Below are 20,633 nucleotides of genomic sequence, written 5' to 3'. Positions count from 1 at the left end.
GTGAGTACGCACAGTCGCGCCGGTGTCGTGCTCTCTGTCTGTCTGTCTCACCGGAGTGGCGGGAAGGGGCTCGCCACGAGTGTTTTGGGGGGTCTGTCTGTCTGCCTGTGTGTCTGTGTGTGTGCGCATACGTGTGAAGAAAATCCTGCAACGTCTTGCCAACAGCTTCAAACCATGCTGTGAACTAGCTGCTTCCCATCCGGAGGGCTAATAATAGCAGTACATCCCCATTGCTTTCTGCTCTGGAAGCAGCTGAGACATACTGAGTGAAGCTGCCTTTTTCCTTATCAACTTGCTTTTCTGTGCCGACGTTTTCAGTGGTTGTTGGGTTTGGCGGGTTTGTTTCCATCTCTGAGCCTGTGGTTTTTCTTTACCATAAATAGCTTTGCAGGGGAGCTGGGCATAGAGGAGGGCATCAGGACAGACACCCCTGGTAGAGCACTCTCTGTGTGTACATGCATAATGTTCTGTGTGTAAAGCTGCATGCCTGTAGCAAAACGCTGAGAAGCCTTTCACCAGAAATAATTCACTTGAGACAGGAAAGAAATTCCCATATTTCTGTTTTTGCCCACAGCAGGATGTTATTTTCTTTGTAGCACAAATTTAAATGTAGCAATCCATTCACATATCTTCATGTTTTTTTTAAAAAAACCACCTCAGACAACCCCATAGCTGATTTTTCCATCCCATAAAACAAATATTTTGTGGTACCATCTGTAAAAGATAGTAGTTTAATTTGTGCTTGAATGTTATTGTACTAGTTAATATGGCTTTTATTACTAGAAATAGATATTTTTTCCAGCATGTTTTTATTAATTATGTTTTGTTTGTATTTTAACAAATTGAAAACTCTTAAGATCTTCCTTGAGATAATGAATGAAATGGCTAGTTCTGCTCAAAAATGAAAAATTACTGTATTGTGCCTAAAGTGAGAATGTTTTAGTGACAGTTGTGATTAGTACCAATAAGACTAATTTCCAAATGATTTTGCCTCTACTGTCTGACAAAAATAGTGGTGTTTTGCAGAAACACAAAGTCCCCTTTTGAAATTCTTGTGTGACATGCATGGCAACTATTAATAATTTAGTCACGCTGTGTACAGCAGCTCAGGATTTCTGTATGCCATAGGTGTTTTAAAACATTTAACAAATCTGGTGTTGAGAGTTGCAGCTATGCCCTCATCTTAATTTTCTGGCATTTTGTTTAAGAATGTTAATTTAAAACAAACAAACAAAGAACCCAGTTAAGCCAAGCAGGCTACAGGAGCAATCAAGCTCAAAACAGAGCAGATGAACACTTACAATGGAAACAATGGCATCTGGGACATCTAGTTTCCAGGAAAACAAACTGATGGGATTAATCAGAGCACAGACGCAGACGCAGCCTACTTGCTTTTCTTGGGGAATTCAGGTTCACTGATTCTCCCAGGGTAAAGGGCTACGACTTACAGTAGCTGTTGTCCTTTATTTATTTAGCCTTCTAACCCACAGAGATGTTAGTCTTGCTGGATGTCGGCAGTCATTCTTAGCGGAGTGGGTGCAAGCTGGGGCTTGGACGTGCATCTTCGGTTGTCAGCAATGGGAGGTGCATGTCCCCTCCCCGGTGCCCAGCCCTGGACACTACCTGGTGCTGGCAGCTGCTGCTCAGGAGCTCCTGCACCACTCCATCTCTGGCTGGGGCAGCGGGAAGCAGGATTTGCTGGGACTGACATAACCCAAAAGGGCGCCGGGGCAGTTTGAGCTTGTTTCAGGAATTTCTCCTCCTCCACATGTATTTGGTGCCTTTGGATGCCGCACAAGGCACTGAATTATTAATCTGTGGGATGGTTCAAGGTCCTCTCTAACAGCAGCAGTTGAAAGAAAAAGAGAAATATTGTTTTCAGTCCTGTTTAATTAGTTTATACAAATGTTATGACCTACAGGTTGCTACTTTGATTGCTCAGGCTCTTGCATGCAGGAGGTTTTTCATGCAAAATTTTGTGAGTAAGACAACCTGGACACTGGTGTCGATGACAGCCTGGCACCTGGGGGCACAAGTTTACTGCCCCAGTCATTTTGTGCTCCAAACCCCACAGAGGCAGCTTCGTAAATCCTTCCCCACAGGCAACTGAAAAGCCACTGCCATGTGTAGCATATCTAATAGCTTGCCCCACTGCTCAAAACTAGACTGTAGTAGGCAGAAAACATTTTTTTTTCTATTATCACACTATCTTTGGTTGCTAGCCACTAAAAATACTGGCCTCAGTCAGGGCTCATTATTTTGTTGGCTGGCAGCCACCAGAGATACTAGCTGAGGAGGAGTAGGGGGCCAGCAGGGATGTGAGCAGTAAGGGAAGAGTTGGAGGACCATGGGAGATGTGGTCACCGTCACTGGTGCTGGCACAATAGTAAGGGCACTGGGATTTGCACTGCAGTCCCACTCATACAGTCTGTCTCTTCCCTTCTACCCTGTTCAAACAAAGGTTAGGTTATTTGTGTTGCAGTGGTGAGCGGGGATTGCTTTAGTTTGAGGGCATTTTTTTCATAAGTGTGAAATGGGCAGCATGGGGAATAGGGATTACAGTATAGCCCAAAGCCCGTCTGGAGATGCAGGCTCTGGAATCCATCTAAGAAATAGAGAGGAGATTTTAGGAGAGTTGAAGAGGAGAAATGAAGCTGGGGAAAGGCTGTGCCAGACCTTTGCACTTTAGCTGAGTGCCATGCACGTAGGAAGGAGAAGTGTGTGGATGTGCTGTAGTGGCACTTGTTGGGTGCTGTTATTTTTAGTTTCCAATTAGCAGTCTGATAATTATAGGTATTCTCAGCAAGTAAATAAATAAAGCAAATAAATATCTCCTGACACTCTTCCCTGCACCAAAACCACTTCCCTGGCCTTTGCCTGTTAATCCTCCCTTGCCCTCACAAAGATCTTCACACAGATGTCCTTCTTGTCCTTGCTCTTAGCCAAATTGTGAAGAGCAGCCCATGGTAAGCTCCTGAAGGGAAGCTCATGGAAACACCTGGCAGAAGGACAAGAGAAATCTGTGACGTCTCCTTCAAGGAACCTCTGGGGTGGGTGTGGTGGTGGTGTCATAGCTGCACCAGGCCAATGGCTCTCAGCATCATAAGGGTCTGCACAGGTCTTGAGGAGACCCCAGTCCAGGGTCCATGCCTTTTGCTTTATAACCCTGTAAAGCTGCTTCAAAAGATATCTTCTCTCTTTCTTTCCTACCTAAAACATTGTCAGAAAGCAAAACTTGCCCAAGTGTCTTTTGAGTTGGGGTATGTTATTCTTGCTGGTTAAAAACAAGGTGTGTGGATGGAGAGGCAGCCTCTGGCCACTGCAGGAGGTTCTCCTGGGGCTGAGGACCTGGTGGCACTGCTCACACCAAGCGATGCCAGCCTCCATCGCTACCCCTCTCACTTCAAAGCAGGACCTGTGCAGCAGGGCATTTCTCAAAAGAAAGATTTTCTTCACTTTGAGTTGAATAAGCCACTTAGAAATAAAATTATGAGGGGAAGCAAGTTGCCAGACTAAGCAATGAATAACCTCACCTTGTCCCTCCGAGAACCTCAGTCACGTGGAAAGCACGGGGTGGTTTCCAACTTAATCCCCCGTCAGCACATGCCGTGCTGACAGAGCGAGCGCCCGGGAGGGTGCCGGGCATCGCGTGTGCTCGGCACAGGTCGAGCACTGGGGAGCCCATGGCAGCCGCGCTTGCTGGCACTGCTTCCCTCCAAGGATTAAACAGCTCCTGGCCTTAGTCACTGCTGGTAATCCACCAGCTAGATCCACCCCACTGATCTGAATCAAGCATTTTTTTTAAAAAATCTATTGTTTGTTAGAGTGAAATTTGCAAGCTACTCCTGCATGAAAAAAATTACTTCTTTTTTTCTTACCTCTCTTGAGTTTTATGTGAAACAGTCAAAGGGATCTCACCAAATTAACTGGCTCAAGTTTCCCTATATAACTTTTATATGATAACTACTCTCTTAAATTTCAAAACAGCATTTTGGGCTGGAATAGCCAGTAAAATGTAGTTTCTCTGTTAATTCAATTTAAAAAGAAGAGACGCCAGTGCCAGCTGTGTTCTAGTGTCCTTGGGCACATCTTTTTTACAGTAAGAACAATTTAGTTCAAGCTACTAGGTGCACCCTCCCGACCCCCTTCCATCACTGGGTTTAAATGTGCAGCTGATTTCTTTAATATCTGTTCAGCTTGATGGGGAAGCTTGTGTCTGGCTTCAATTCTGTCCTTGTGAAATTAGCTGCAAGGAGGCTGGGGAGCGCAGAGCACGCATTATTTGTGACAAAATTGGTAAGCCTGGAGTGCCTTTTGGGCTTGTGTGTTAGTCCACTGCAAAAGCCACGTGTTGGCCTCCTTACTCTGTGCAGAGCAGCCTGTACGGAAATCTGTGTCAGAGTTAAGCTGTGAGGTTAATTAAATCTGAAAGTGTTGGAAAGCAAGGCTTGAATGGAAAGATTCTTCAATGAAAATATAAATGAAATGTCAAGAATATCCACATTAAACAACGCGGACAAAGCACACTCAGATAATATGTAAAGGGTCTTTTCCAGCGTACTAGCGTTGGATGTCTCGCAGGAAAAGTAGAACTGAGGTGAATTAAAGCAGAAAGGCATGAGTGCATCAAAGGCTGCCCATTGGCTTCACCCCTATGCTACAGCTTCACAAAGTGACCAGGGTGGAAACATGGCAAACTCTGAAATCTTGCATGGAAGCAAGAAATACAGTCTTCTCGGTTGCTGACTCTTCCTGTCTTCCGTATCCTCTTTGGGAAAGCTTCTGGTCTGGATATCGCTGAGCATGCACAATGGTGCAGGGGAGCAGTAGGCACCAGGCACTCTCAGGCTCCCTTTGTTTCTCCCCAAGGTCTCTGCAACAGCAGCAGATCCTCCAAGGACTTGGTTTTCCTTCAGACTTCTAGATGTTTCCCAAAACCCTCAGCAACAGCTAGTGTCACTTCCCCAGCTTGTCCCCTCACTGTATTGTGTCCAACCCCACTCCACCAGCCCTCTTGCTTGCTTTTCCACTCCCGCTCTCTGCTTCTTTGGTCCCTAACTTTGTTTATTCTCCTCCTCTCTCGCGGCATGACCCTGCTTCTGTCATTCTTCTGCCTTTAGAACCGCACAGTAAAGCTTGAAATTTTAGTACAAGTATGGCCCGAAAGCCCCCAGGCAGAAGCCCATGTAGGTGAACTGCAAATATACTGTATTATCTTGGAAGTACCAGAGTAGTTGTAGTCTAAACTCATGGCGTTGAGGTGCCCAAACTGAACTTTCTAAATACATGAGGTGTTCCATTCAGGAGTGTTTGATACGGGCTATGCTGCTAGCATGGGAAGTGCAGCAGAAAGCGGTCATTTCCTATCGACTCTGACCGTTCAGGGGCCGGTCACTCTTTGACCAAGGACTAATTGCACTCTGCCAAATAAGCAGTGTTTTCCCCTGAGCAGCACGGTGAGGTCTGGATCTCTCCCACACCTTCTGCCACCCTCTCCCAGGGACAGTACCCTTCTCCACTTCCTCACCCTGCCTGGTTCTCCACAACCTGGGTTACAAGGTGTTGCATTTTCATGGTATGACTAAGTGTCACTGGTTAGCGTCTTTTTCCCCAGCACTGTGATTCTAGGCGCAGAAATAGATTTGTCAGGGACAGCTCCAGAAACCAAAACCCCTTTGAGACCTTTAAGAATTTGTTGATTTTTCTGGGAATTTTGTGTGTAATGAAAGTTGGTATTTCAGTTATACTTTGAGAAAGATCCTGCTTCACTTGTGCATGCATGAAAGTCACCTTTACTCCATTCACAGCCACCTACACACGCTTGAGATCAGAATTCAACCTTTTACTCTGCTGAAATGTTTTCTCATGGTTGGAGCCTTCTCACACCTTCGGAAAAGGCTGACATTGGCCAGTGTCAATCTCAACAAATACATTTTGTTGCCAAAAGTAAGACCTGAGCCAGCACAAAAAAAAGGGGAACCCTGCCAAGCTGGAAAGGAAATGCAATAATTCTGGCTGGCAGACAGGTTTCTTTCCATGAATGAGTTATGTCTCAGTTATGGCTGATTTTTGTGTAGGCTGCTCAGAAGAAGTGTGCTTACATGCCTTGCCCATGTACCGGCAGCGCAGATGGAGCAAACCTTATCCCACTCGGAGACTGCTTCACAATGGGCGATCCACTTTGGGAGGGAGACCAGAGAGGGCAAAGCACCAGGGCACTGGCAGCATAGGAGGAAGGAGCGAGATGATGGGAGTTACAGGAGACCAGCGGTTACTCACAAGCAACAGAATCTCATTTCTCGTCTGACATTAAGCCACACAGGCCGTATGCTGCAAGTTTGGCCGACCTCTGCGTCTCTCTGACAATTAACCTAGTTTAGCACTGGCACTGGCAGCGTGACAAGGATATTTTTCCTTGAGCTATTTCTCTGACAAATCTGGCAGAACTGAGCTGTCCTGCAATGCAAGGATGAACACTGCTCTTGCAGGGCTCTTGTGCCTGTCGTAGCGTAAGTCCGGCTCTAAGCACTGGTTCTGAGACCAGCTGAAACGCAGCTTGTTTCACTGTGGGGAAGCAGAGTAGTAGGTCTGAGGGTCCTCTTGGGTTTTTGTAACAGTCTTGACCTTTCAGGGGAATCTGCCTTCAGGGTCCCTGGACTATAGAGCGGTTGTCTGCTTTCTGTGACCTTCACCATGAGCAGAGCTATTGTTCAGGAGATAGAACTGATTTTCTGCATTTTGGCATGTGGCTGTGTGTCCAAACTGCCCACCCTGAGCCACGCAGTGAGTGGGGGCACGAGAGTGCCAGCAGTGCAGGGCACAAAAGCAGAGGTTTTAGCTAATATTTGGGCTAATAACATAGCCTGTGTGACAGCATAAACGTGGATGCCTGGGGCTTCCTCTTTGAAGAGGGGGGTCCAAGCTGGTCTTTCTAAGTTGAACTGGTACCTCAGTAGAGGTATCTAGTAGACAATGACATGCCATATGTCATGGCTAAAATCCCACTGCCACTGAAGGATTCCTGGCTTGGAGCTGAACCCTGTTTTGGGATTAAGAAGGTGAACTTTTTTTTAAAACATCTTAGACAGCTGAATTCACCCCTAAGCCTCAGCAAAGTTGCAGCTGGTGAAGACTGAATTCAGCCAGTGAATCCTTGGGCTCTCTCTGGAATATGCTTTATCCATTCATGTAATTTATTAATTGACAAGAGATTCTGAATATAGATTGAAGCAAGTTCAGGAGCAACCTAGTGTACAACTTTTACACCAAAAAAATGAACTGTGAAGCATCCATAACTTTGTCACATTGTACAATATGTCCTCCTGACATGAAAGAAAGAGGCTGACTCTAACAGTGGCCAAGTCAAACCGTATTTCTAGGAAGTTTCTTCTTTCTCTTGAATTTCTGTTGGCAACATTATCAAGTTTTATCAATAAAGTCTTGTTCTTCTTAGCAGTGCAGGCAGACAATGAGGCTGGTAATGATCATACCTAGCATTGAATGCATCTGCTTTGGTATTCATTCCCTCTTCTTTTTATCAAGACACTGAGCTGAGTATAATGGATACCTGGTGAGAAGGAAATAATCACCATTCACTCCTCTGTCTTCACGGAACTATCTTGCTCTGTGACACCACTGTGACACATGGCATGGAGTCAGGATAAGGCAAGATATTTGCAGTTGCTGGAGCCATGCTCTTTTTTTATTTGCTCTTCTACTAACTCACTGCATATTGCTTACCTAAATAAACTTAATTAATAAGATGTCTTTAGTGGTATAAATTTCAGCTACAAAATTCAGTCATCAATGTATTACTTTCAGATTTATTTTTCCCTCCTCAAATCTCTTGAAATCACATTGCCAGGAAACAGGTGTTTTAGGTTGGAAAGTAGTTTCATATGCACTTATCGGGAAGCTTACACCTCTCTGTATTATGCATTGCAGTCCCATCATTCACTAGACAGTGTGTAATATATTCTTAATGTAGAATTTCAATAATTTAGTAATCTCTTAAATAAAGGACAAGGGGAATCTGACATGCTCTAAGGATTATGTTTTCCTCTCTCGTCTGCAGAACTTAGACTGATGACCTCATTATGTTCTGTGTTTTATTAAGAACAGACAATACTATTTCTGAAAGCATAATTCAGGTATTTTCTTTTCTCCTCCCATATGTGATAAGCATTACTGTTATATGTTATTTTTAACATTCAGTTAGCACTGTGATGCCCCACTGTTTTTAACCTTCCTTCCCATGTAAAATGAATAGTGGAATGGTTTCACAGGAGCATCCACAGAGGCCCCTTCCCCTGTGGATTTTATAACTCAACAGCATGAAAGGACAGAAAACGTCCCTCATGGAGCAGACTTTTATGGTGAGGTGATGGGTATGATTAACCAAATCTTTCTGTGGTCCACAGGAGATCACAGGAAGCAGAGAGTACACTGTGCTGGTGCTACAGTATGAGGATGTGTAGGTTGATATGGATAAGCAAGCTGTTTCACTCGATATGTATGAGCATCTATCTCCTGCCAAGAGGCTAAATTACAGACAGAAATAAGCACTCTGTATGAAGAGCACATGTTGCAACACGGTCCTTCACCGAACAGGTTTTGCAGTGGGAGTGGGAATCCCAGGAGGTGGTTGTGACTTGCCCTTGTCAGCTCCCAAGGGAGCCTTGCCACTGGTTCTGGTTTAAACATTTGGGACATCTCTCCTTCCAGCCTTACTACCTGGTTTGTAATCACAAGAGGAAGACGGGACTGCTGGAGAAAGGCTGAATACAATTCTTTCCCAAATGTAGTGTGTATAAACTGGTGTTTCTTTTTTGCCCTTGGCACTGCTGCCGTGACAATTGACATTGGGACCTGTTGTGGGGAAGAGCATGGTTGAAAGTTCCAGTTGCTGCTACTTTGCCCCAGTCCAGACTGTGATGGAAATATTTATATTACTCATATTAGTAAATCAGTCTAGAAATGCTGAGGAGATCCTGCCTTGGGTGCCCAGCGGTGACTGCTGCAATCCGTGACATCCTCATGTCCCCTTGATGCAACCTGGGCCCTAGCGTAGGTCTAGCAGATTCCTGCACATCCAGGACAGCCTCCAGTGTTGGAGACATGCTGTGTTCTCCACATCTGCTTTCTGCCTGCTCTGTGCTGTTATGGGTCAAGGGTATGGCCACACAAATGTGCTTTCCTTGATGCTGTGTCTAAATTTTCTCACTGTCCATTTTTAAATTGCATTTAAATGTTGCGTATCTTGATGCTTTTTAGTGGTTCGTTGTTTCTAGCAAACATGCTGCTTCCAGTTTCTTCCCTCAGAGGAGATTAAATTCCAGTACATTCTTAGTTTATCCTTCCAAGGCATGAGTATAATGAAGTTGGACAGTAATGGTTGCTGCATTTCACTTTTTTTCTGCTCTTTCCCCAGTGGTCTAAGCATCTGTGGGTTTGAAGCACTTACAGCTATGGTCTTTGAGTTCAAAATAAATCAGAAAAGAATAGACCGAAACAGGACACAGCATTTAATAAGATATAAAGTATACACATAAACTTGTACTTCATCAGTTGAGCTGACAAAGCAAATAAATGCAAAGACCCACTTATCTGCCTTTTTTGTAATCCAAGCTTGAATAATAAATAGTAACATGACCCAAGTGAACAAAAGAAATTTATAAAGGGAGGCCAAGACCATGTAACCCTCTTCTAGAAGAGATGAACCATAATCCATGCCAGATATTTCCAAAACTCTTTCACTCCTGTCCCACCTACCTCACAACACAATCTGTCCTCCTTTTGCCTTCCCTTCCCTTCCCTTCCCTTCCCTTCCCTTCCCTTCCCTTCCCTTCCCTTCCCTTCCCTTCCCTTCCCTTCCCTTCCCTTCCCTTCCCTTCCCTTCCCTTCCCTTCCCTTCCCTTCCCTTCCCTTCCCTTCCCTTCCCTTCCCTTCCTTCTTCACTAGATGCTTAGTTACAACCCTCATATTTTTGCTAACTCAGTGTTGCAGAGAGGTTAACAGTCTTTTTCTTAGAGAGAAAATGCATTTCACTGATTTATGATGTTAAGTTAACTTGCTTTTTAAGGCTGCTAATTGCTGTTCAGATCTTCCTGTGCTTTGTGTCTTCTCTGTTTTTCAAATCCCCAGCAAACAGAAGTTGACAACCAACACAAAAAATACCACAGTGATTTTGTGCCCTGTGGTGCTTTGCAGCACCAAGAGAACTCACAGCTGACAGCATGAAGGGTTTTTTGTCTGTGATGAGAGAGTTTGATTTGTTTACATGTTGGGTAAAAATAACAGTTTGCTTTTAAATAGGTGCTTATCTTCTTGCAGCGTTACATAAACTCTCTTGACGCTACCTGCCAAGTGCAAATCGGCTGCTTCTGCCCTATATATGTTTTGAGAGAAGATGCAGGTTTGAAACTCTTTAAATAGGAATCTTTCTGTTGATTCCCTTGACATGACTTGTAATGCTCATTCTGTCTCTGTCATCACCAGTGCCAGGCTGTGTTTTGGTTTCTTTAGCCATTTTCCACCTGGCTGCTCCTGGCTACCCTAAATCTTTGTATTTCCCTTGGTTTCCCTCAGTTCCTGTTTTCTTTACACCTCTTGCCTCTCCCATGTCTGCCTTGCTCCGTGCAGCAGTAACAAAGGGATCAAGGTTATCAGGGAAGCGTGCCCTTACTGTGTAGCATGACAGCAGCGTGTTTCTCTGTCTGGTGAAGAAGAATTGAACTGGGTTAAAAATGTAAGGCGTTCTTGGACACAGAATCTGTTGTAACCACTGCAGTAAATGAACAGAGTCAAGATTAAATAAGGACAGAGTACACTGGTCCTGGATTAAGCTGTGGCAGGTAAATGGAGATCACCCATCCATAATTTCAGTCACTCAAGGCTGGTATGTTCAATCAGTCCATGGAGAAATACTTCTGCCAGGTCTGCATGAGCCCTGTCCTCCTTTGGTGCAGTAGTGGTGAGACCCTGTCTGATCCCTTCTGTTGTCTCCAAGCACCTGACTGGTCTGCGAAACAGTCTGTGGAAGGGCTGTTCCCTGGAGTGGCTTGTTCAAGGCGAGTAAGGAGGAAAGGGAAAGGGAGAAACTGGCTGACTTGGTCAGTTAAGGACCCTTGTGGTTAACTCCAACGGTGCTGAGCACACTGAGCCATGTGTCTTCCATTGTCTTGCACTATTCCAGCACTGCAAAACTCTGAGCTGGTTATGCTTCTTATTTAAAATTTGTGGATTAATGCATGAGTAAATTGTGAATTTAAGCCGCAGAGCTTAACTTCAGCAAAACGTGGAGCTGAAGGCTAATAACAAAGAAAGCTTTATGGATTGACCAGGTTTGGTGAGACTCTATATTAACTTCGCTTCAGCAGTCTTAGTGTACTCTAAACATTTATCTGTTAGACTAAACATAGGTTAAGCCAGGCCATGAAATAGCTCACTTGTAGAACTGACATCTCATCAGAGTTTTATCAACTGATCCTCTGCTTGGTTAAATTATCACCTGGACTGAAATCTTTAAAAGAGTTGCAAACTGTCCTACAAAACCCACTACAGTGAAAATAAAAAAAGCCAAGAAAATAGGGGTGGTAAGTTCTCCCTCTTTATTATTCAATTCCTCTCACCAAGTTGATTTGTTTGGTTCAAGGACCACGTCTCTCGTTGTTACCCTATCTGCTATTCCAGTACTCAGACAGAGAAAGCTATGGAAGATGAAGGAGGTAATGAAAAGAGTAATATCAATGTGCTTGACTTTTTCTGACTTCAGTTATTTTTATACAGGTATTATTCCATTGACTTAAAAAAATTACTCTCTTCAATTTAATTGGAACAAATTGGGAGGGAAAATGAGGTTTTGCCTATATAGGCAAACTTCTGCTTTTTTTACATCTGTGTAGCAGAGAGATAGGATAGCAGAAATCCCCAAAAACGTTTTTGAGGAAAGGAGCATCTAACCACCCTGATTCACACCACGCAGTTTTTAGCAGAAACAGCAATTTTAAAAAGCAGAACATCCCTTGAGGGCATGTGGGTGAATGAGTCAAAACAATACAAATAAAATGTCATGGACTCCAGTTTCTGCAATCTCTGCTACAGCCTCCCCCTCCCTCCAAAAAAACACAACCCTGTGTGGGAGCTTTGTAAAACCTCAGGCTCCACTTTTCCTGTCCATTGTGACAATGGTAGCCACGTGACAACAGATCTTACAAAACTGTGACTTTTCTCCTGGTTGTTTTGTTGAAATCTATCTCCTTGCATTTGCAGACAGAAACTCCATGACCTTAACACTGACCAGAAAGTCCCTTTGAAGCAGGATGTTTTCAGGAGGGTAGCAGGACTGGTGACAAAACAGCAACCCATCAGTGAATGGTCAGACCTGCAGCTAAAGGGCAAGGGTGCAGCAAGGTCCCTGTTTGTCTCCAGTGTTGAAGCTAGTTCTTGTAAGGGTCATCCGCATCACCACAGAGGGCTTCAAGGGGTTTAGGGCTGAACGGACTTGCTGCCTGTCTCATAACCTACTGAAGAAGTTGAGCAGTGTAGCTATAGGGTAGGGACAAATCCTGGTCCCCTCTCATCACACCTCTGGTCGACCACAGTGATAGGGATGAAGTACAAATCACTTTGATGTCTCCTCAGTGTCCTTGGCACAAGGAAGCGGAGGGTTCAGGTCTGGGTTTTTTCTGTTGACTGCAGGGAAATTCAGGGCTTAAGGTTTGGGTCTTCTTCATTCAAAAAGCTTCTGTGCAATTTTTTCCCCATCTCCTGGCAGTGCTCGAGAGCAGGATAGGTCTGGCACCGTATGGCGCTCCTCCTTCCCTCTGTCCCCATCCTCCTGCTTGGGGAGGTGCTGGGCTCCAAGGAGGAAAGGAGGCAGCCCCTGTCCATCTGTGAGCTGCCATGGCTCACTGTGTGGGCACACGTTGGCAGGACTTCAAAATGACCTGAGGTTGTGTTTTGCCTCTGAAGGTGCGTGACTTCCTGCAGAGGCCAGGGATGGCATTTTGCTATTTTCTGTGGACACTGATGGGACGACTGGCCTTGCATGGACCTTCCCCGTGGTGGCCAGCTTGCAAAGGGGGTGGACTAAGGGCAAAGAGGTAGAGACATGGGTATGGCCTGAAGTCTTCCTGTTGACATACCCTAGATGTGACTGTTACCAGGTAGGAGAGGGCCTATAGAGCCCCTGTAGGGGAAATAGCCCAAGGAATAGCTTCCGTGCTGAGACACACCTGTGCTCTCCTTCATCAGAAAGAAACAGCGAAACTGGATCCTAAGTGATTTTGTAATATACCTGTCTGTTTTTCAAGTGGTGTTTTCCATTTGTAAAGTTAGTCAGACCTGGGCTTCAGGAGCAATGTTTTCAAGAGAAGACTCTGACTATATGAAGCATTATTCTGGAATCACCTATTGTGCCATCCGCCAATGACAACCCCCTTGGCACTTTTTTTCCCTCACTGACATTTAAAAAAAGAACAGCTGTGCTGCCTATGGTCCCCTGTGACAGGGAAGCAGTTGCTGATGTTATCCTCCCCTCCCTTCTGACTGCTTTGCAAACAGTGCTTCTTCCAGGTCTGCAAAAATAGTCACGTTGAAGAGAAAACAATGCTCACACTTGCAAGCCGGTTGTGAGGTGTCAGGTCCAGGGCTGAGCCCAGACATTCAGGTGACCCATGATTCTGCATCGTTAGCAACACCTGGGTGCAGTGCCAGAGCTCGGTTTCAAGTCTTAACCTCTTTTGTGCTTTTAGAAGGTAGATGGGAGTCTGATATTTTAATTCCCCTCTCTCCTTTTTGCTTGAGATGCTGAGGTATCTGAGAGGGAGTGAAAGTGCCGTTCATACAGTTAGGGCTCTATGGGACTGCTTTTATTCTTATTGCTTTTTGTGTTATAGTAGTTTAAAGAACCGACAAATGAGCCAAATCTGTGTTGTGGAAGACATTGAACAAAAACATAGTAAGCCCTAAGGGCTTTTTATTATGCATGAAATAAAGTGAACCTGTAACTTGTTTTCAGGATGTGGCATGTTGAGGGGTAGACCCTGGCTCTCACAGAGCTCCAGGCTTGAACTACAGGACAATATTGCCTCTTAACTAATCCTCAACCACTGCTAGGCATGGCTGGTCAAATGAACCATCTTTTATGGATTTAGGTTCTTTTATAAAGGATGCTGCCAGAAAAGTCTGCCTACCAAATTGGGAGAGCTTTTTTGCCCCTAAAGTTTTATTAGGGCAACAGTGTTAAAATTATTCTTTTATCATGTTAATCAACAGAAAACAAGTTATCAAAGGACAGAAAATAAATATCTGTTTTGCCCCCAGTAGCAGAAGGACCTCTTGATTCATTTGTGCTACTGTGTTACTTATATCCATTGGCATGAATGTCTGTGCTTCATCTTGCCTGCTTCTTCCTGGGCTAAAGGTATGGGCAGGTACCTCTGTAGACTTAAAAACAATCCGTTATTTTACTGATATCTTGATCATACATGGGCACTACCTAGTGTGAAGAAAGGATCTTGGGATGCAGAGCCTGAAGTTACAGAGTGCAATGATGTTGGGAAACTAGCACCTAAAATTTCTGAGCACTGAGAGCTCCCACAGTTTCCATTCAGTGTCCAGAAGAAAGAGCCGGGAAGAAAGGCAGAAATTATCCCCAAAAGATGGTTTAAACACATAGGGAAGTTAATCCATAACAAAGTTGGATGTGAAATGACACTACTGTTCTTACTCTAGGGTAGCTTCTCTGGTGAATGCTCTTACTCTGGAAGAGGGATGTCTCCAGGGAAGCTATTCTCGGGTGTGTGGTTCTACACATATAGTATACATAATGTGGCTAAGGTCTCATTCCACAACCACTGCAGTAATCATATACTTCCTTCTTGCAGACAACCCCTTAGGAAGCAGCACCATCTCTGGAGGCTGATGTGCTTAGCCTTTGAAGAACAGTTTGTGCTCAAGTTTGGAAGGTGTCCTTAACGCCAGTATCTAAGTAGTCAGCAAATCCTCCTATGTGATGCTGTGGCATCTTCAATTAGCTTTTAAAGAAATAAGAAAATAATTTGCCACGAGGCTGTTCTGTTCACAGTCACTAAATTGTTAGGTATTTCTTTCCCTTTCTTCCTCCTTTTCCCACTGTACTGCAGCCTTATAAACACGTGGTGCTGACTGTCTGGCTTTGCCCTTCAGGAAGCAAACTTGTTTCAGGGCAGTTAAGGAAGTTCCTCAGAAGGTATGATCAGCTAAAGACAGTTAAGCCACCAACCACTAGTCCAAAGCATTGCAGAAAATACTAAACCAGAATGTCTTAATTGCTAATATAAATCTTCAAATGCACTAGCAGTTTTGTTTAGTCTGTATACTCTTTTTTTTTTTTTTTTTTTTATCCTCACCTCAGTGTCCATCTCAGGCTGAGGCAGATATTTTGGAACCAGAGAAAATTTTCTCATTGTAGCTGTAAGATTATTCTCTGTTATAGTGCTGGGCAGTTTGGCTCGATGAGTCATCATCACTGACAGCCCATTGCAGTCATATTTGCACGAAGCAAATAAGATTTGTTTTATGTGTGTCTGAATCTGGGCTGCAACATGCCCAATGCCCCCAGCATGCTGCTGTCCACTGGACACTAGTGTAGATGTCCAGCTGGAGATCCTGACTGTTGGTGATGGCTTGGGTCACCTTGAGTCATGATGTGGGTAATGCCTTTGTTTGAAAATTAGCAGGTGATGAGGCATGGCATGAGCACACTGCTGGAAATCAGATTGCCAGCTCCCTTCTGAAGGACCAGGGTCATCTCAGTTTGAAGAAGACAGATGTTATCCCCCTTTCAGAGCCGATAATGAACTAACGTAATTTCCTATGCCACCCTGGTTTTCCTTCAGGGTGTCCATCATCACTGCTAATGAGACCCAAGTCTACTTAAATTGTGATGCTAACAAAATTGCAGCCTGGGCTGGAACAGCCTCAGGCACAGAGGCTGGCTGAGTCACCCAGATGCCACAACCTGTCACAGAGAATTCATGGTTTGGATTCATTTCAAGGCAGTCCCTCGCACAGCAGCCCTGACCCATTTTGTGAGAGCAGCAATGTCAAGCAGGATGCGCCCTCTCCTAGGACAGCAGGGGCAAGGCCACTGTCTTGGATCACCCAGGGGAATAGAACTGCAGCTCATGCTCAAGGTTCAGTTCTCCAAACCTGCTGCCCAGGTTTGCATATGGTGTTCTAGGTGTCCAGCTGCATGCACAATGGTTATGTTCTAATTTTGAAAGAAAAAATAGTTATCAGAGCTTGAATATTGGAGTTGCCAAGGCTGCAGTGGCATAAAAGGAGAATGAAAGAGCAGCTTCCTAAAGAATATTTTGGGATTTTTTTTTTTTCCGGTTTCTTGTATTTTAGTAGGATGAGTGGATAAGTTAATGTGCTTTGTAAAAGAACAGTGTGACATGACTGTCTCTTACCCTGAATGCTTTTTAAATAAATTGAATAATTAATGAAAAAAACAGAACAATTTTTTAAAATTTATTTATACTTTGAAAAAATAGCATGAAATCTGAGAGAGTAGAAATGACTAAGAGAGCCTAAGGAAATGCATAGCATCTGCAGGCAAAAGAATATGAAGAAGCAGCAGACTGAGCATCTTGGGCTTGAAGTAAGATATGGTGCAGAAGTTATTTTATTCTCCTACTTTTTTACAGTCAGAAGAGCTATTCACTAGAATAACCTCCTCAGGGATATGGTAGAGTTTCTATCACTGAAGGTTTTCAAGATGTGATTGGAGAGGGTGCTAGATAATCTCATGTAGGCTTCTTTTCCCATAGGTTGGACCATATGATCTTTCGGGGTCCCTTCCAACCTAGGGTCTTCTATGATAATTGCCTTTGTCATGGAAATCCATTTTGTGTTGTTGGTAATATGGTATCCACTTCTGACAGCATCTTTTGTAATTAAGGGATTTCAGGGTTGGATTCCTGCTTCCAACCTAGTTTATGTATTTTATCCTTTGATTCATCAGTTATATCCTGGTAGTCTTAGAAAACAAGACACAATTTTAAGGTAATTTCTGCAGCTTCAGACTGTGAACTTGTGTGCCTGGACGGTACTGCCAGGTTTTTCCCAAGATACTGACTGAACTAACAGAGAACAGTGCCTTTTCTTACGAACTTCTCCCAACTTCAACCAAAAAGCCACAGCAGCCTTGGAAGCAAGACTCAGATTCTCCATCCCCAGGTGTCAGTTTTTCATTTGGCAATGGCACTGGGCTCCCTCTTGCTTAGCCCACCTCTCTGAATAAGCTTCAGCAGGAGGAGCAGAGATCAGCCTTACCCCAGCCTGACCTGAGCACACCTGAAAACTGAGGTGTGATGGCGTGAGCCCTGCCAGCCTCCCTTGCCAAGCGAGAACTGTTATTGGGACATGTACATTGGGAGGGAAACTGCATCGCTGCAGTTTTGGGCGCTTTCCATGGTATTAAGCACAGCACTGCCTGGAGGGAGCTATGTGGGGAGAAGGGTGAGTGGATTTGGCTTTTTTTTTTTTCAGATTTGGATAAAGGAATTCAGCTTAAAAGTATTTCTGATAGTTCTGTTAAAAAACGGTGATCCAAAAAAAAGTGGTTTTCAGCATTTTTCAGCATTTCAATTTTTACAGCATAAGTGAACATCTTCTACCATGTGAGCTTTCAGAAGACTGTAAACAACATTCCAGCCATATTTGTGCTGTGGCTGGATATGGACTTTCTGGAGCCTTTAAATGCTTTTACAAAGCATATTTATTTTAATGGGAGGGTAAAATATCTCACTGAAATATCTCATACTCAACTGTGTGGAACTCATAGACCCACAAGCAACGAAGATTTTTGCATGCCCAGTGGGTTTGGGGAGTTTTTTTCTGAAAACTGGCTCATAATGTCCCTCTGATCGATCCTCTTCCAGCCACACGTGCAAAGGAGAAGACTGCAGAGCTGGGATTAGAAGCTGGAACAGTGTTTCTCCAGCAAAATGTCCTGTTGGACATGCTATCTTCACAAAGAACTAGGGTAATGAGATATTTGGTCAGTAGAGTGACTTATGTACATCTTATGTCAGTGTCAGTACTCATTTAGGCTGAAATCCCAGAAGCTGAGCTCTGAGATACACCAGAAAATGTTGTACTCTTCCTTCCCCACCCTTACTAGGAGCCCATGTTATTTTAGGGTTTTAAGGCACAGTGAGTCATGAGTCACGTGAAGTTCAGTTCTTATAGGACTGGTTCAGCATCCTTGTTGAATACCAGATATTGGATTTGATAGTACAGGAGAACTATTTTTTAAAATGGGAAACATTTGTGACATCTTAAGATGCTACTTAGTCATGGTGGTGGAGGTGTTTGCTCAATGCTCAGATGGGTGTCTGACAGGGACCTCTGTGGTTTTTCAACTTCTGGGAAGGCGTGCCAAGACTCCTTGTTCTGACCTTCTGGATAAGAAAGCAAGCTGGTGTTCAGAGCTTGATGTGTACCAAGACATGTTAGCGATGTAATTTAGATACGCGTGCTGACCTAAAAGGGATCTTCTGTGACTTTTGGGTCACTGAGGTCAGAGGCAATTGCCACCAGAGCTAGAGCTGTGGGTGGCTGTCCATAGCATGTTCTGTCAATAATGTATTTATACCCAGCATTCGTTATTTACCAGCTGCAGCCATATTGTTTTCTGTAATTTCAATTTCCAGTGGAGAACATATTAGTAAACACACGCCTTGGGTTGAAAACATCTTGAAATAGACTGCAGTGTTCCCTTTTTATTATTTTACATCTAGAGACTTATGTGCATGTGTCATTCCTTTGTGTCAACAGAAGCCTCAAAACTGCTGTCTGTGTCATAGCAGGTATTGCAATTAGTTTTATTTTGAAAATAAATCTGTGCTAAGTACGTGTAAATACAAAGTTTCTGTCTGGCAGGCTCTTCTTTCTATAGCTGCAACAATCAAGTTACGTTAATACTGTCACTCTTGCTAAAAACTCAAAACCCCTTGTCTCATTGCAAGCATATTTTGCTCACTGCATCATGAAGCTTTTATAGTATAGGTGGGGATAGTAGGAGGGGAAGACAATGCTGAGATACTAAGTTCCAGGAGACTAATTATACCTGTTGAATATAATCTGGTGATCAGAAGACTGAACAATAAACGTGAAAAACACATGAATCAACAGATTGAATGCTTATTCTTAACATTAATTATATGTGTATCCACATAATTTGAAAAATGCAGTGTATTGGATTGTGTGCTATTATGAGGTATATCATTGCAATGCTTTAAGAATTTCTTTGTCCTTGTACTCATTATTTTTGCCAGAGGTAACTTGATTTTAGTAGCATTAACATTTTTTTCGGAGCCTTTGTATATTTATGCTGTGATTTTTCTTAGGCTCATTTTTCAGTTAAGGTTCTAAATGAGCAATATGTTCAGTGATCCTGCTGCAGTCTCATTACATATGATCTCAATTGTTTCTATAAAAAGGTTATACTATTAGTAGTAGTATAAGGCAAAATGGACCAGGTTGCCTGCTGAGTACAAGTGCTGTTCTTTGAGTGGTCTTGGACCTGAAAACCAGAAGTGAAGCTGACGGTTGCTGATGGCAGGTCTTATGTTGCTTTCCAAACACCCATCTGATGCACATTGCATGCGATTGCTCCTTTGTGCACACTGTCTGAAGAGAAAAGAATCTACAACCATTAGTAAGTACCCAAGTTTTCCATGAAGGAACCTCTTGGACGTCTTTCTAATCTGTGTTTTCTCACTTTCTTTTGAAAAAATGTTTGAGTTTTACTCTTCTTCAAGAGTGTGGAAGTCTGAAGCTTTTAAGTGTGTGGTATAGAAAATTATGCGATTCTGGAAGGTTCATGCTCAGGCACGAACACAGCAAGGAACCTATGAGTACCTAAGTAGGAGATTCAAAGCAAAATAAGAGGGAAAAAATAAGACACATGGGACTGTGATCACACAGCTGATGAAAGCACCTGGTAAATGTTTCATCAAGCTCCACCTTCGCTCAAGTCAAGAGGAGGTTTTAGTACTTCAGGACTTTAATATAGCACTTGAACAAATTAGCAGTTTAAATGATGTATTATACGTATGTATATACATAGACATGCTAAAAGCACTAGGAGCTGTCATCAAGGTTTACAGGCTCTCACCAGCTCAGAAATGCTAGTCCCATGTGTCTTATTTTTCCCTCTTATTTTGCTCTGAATTTCCTACCCAGGTACTCATAGGTTCCTTGTTGTGTCAGTACCTAAGCACCTACCAAGAGTTAGGGAGAGGGTGCTGCTCCTCTGTTTTCCTTGTTTGTGTCAGCTGATGTGAGTAGCTTGCATGAGATATGTAGATTACTCTTGGGGAGCTTCAGTATTTAATTGAGTAAGTTCAGTATAAATAAATATTGCTGTTGTTTTACATCATGCAAGATCACTCTGGTTCTGTACTTTTGGCCAGTAACTTCCCTGTCATGGCAAATGTTTGTTTATAGTAATCTAAGAGCAAATAATGATTAATAGGTTGACTATACTCTTTCACCTTGGTTAATTCCTCATTTTTGTTGCTTGAGGTCTACTTGTGCTCTACAAGGATTACATTTAAAGGCAGCACTGGAAAAAGTAG

The 20,633-nt window shown here is 43.5% G+C and overlaps 1 protein-coding gene across 10 annotated transcripts in view; it reads left to right on the top strand.

Moving 5' to 3' along the window:
• Positions 1 to 20,633, top strand: part of LNX1 (ligand of numb-protein X 1) — a 239,696-nt gene that overhangs the window by 174,604 nt on the left and 44,459 nt on the right. The window contains exon 2 of one of the 10 annotated variants that reach the window (XM_080385978.1): positions 10,333 to 10,414. The exons of 8 other annotated variants lie outside the window; for them this stretch is intronic. The gene's annotated coding sequence lies outside the window, so the exon portion shown is untranslated. Of the gene's footprint in view, positions 1 to 9,906; positions 10,415 to 20,633 lie in introns of those variants that run through there. One more of the 10 variants, XM_080385986.1, reaches the window with a different exon arrangement.

Source organism: Falco punctatus (assembly GCF_963210335.1).
Source record: "Falco punctatus genome assembly, chromosome: 1".
In the NCBI taxonomy this organism is placed as follows: Eukaryota; Metazoa; Chordata; class Aves; order Falconiformes; family Falconidae; genus Falco; species Falco punctatus.
Note: the sequence above shows the minus strand (reverse complement) of the source record. Positions and strands in the feature narration are given on the sequence as shown.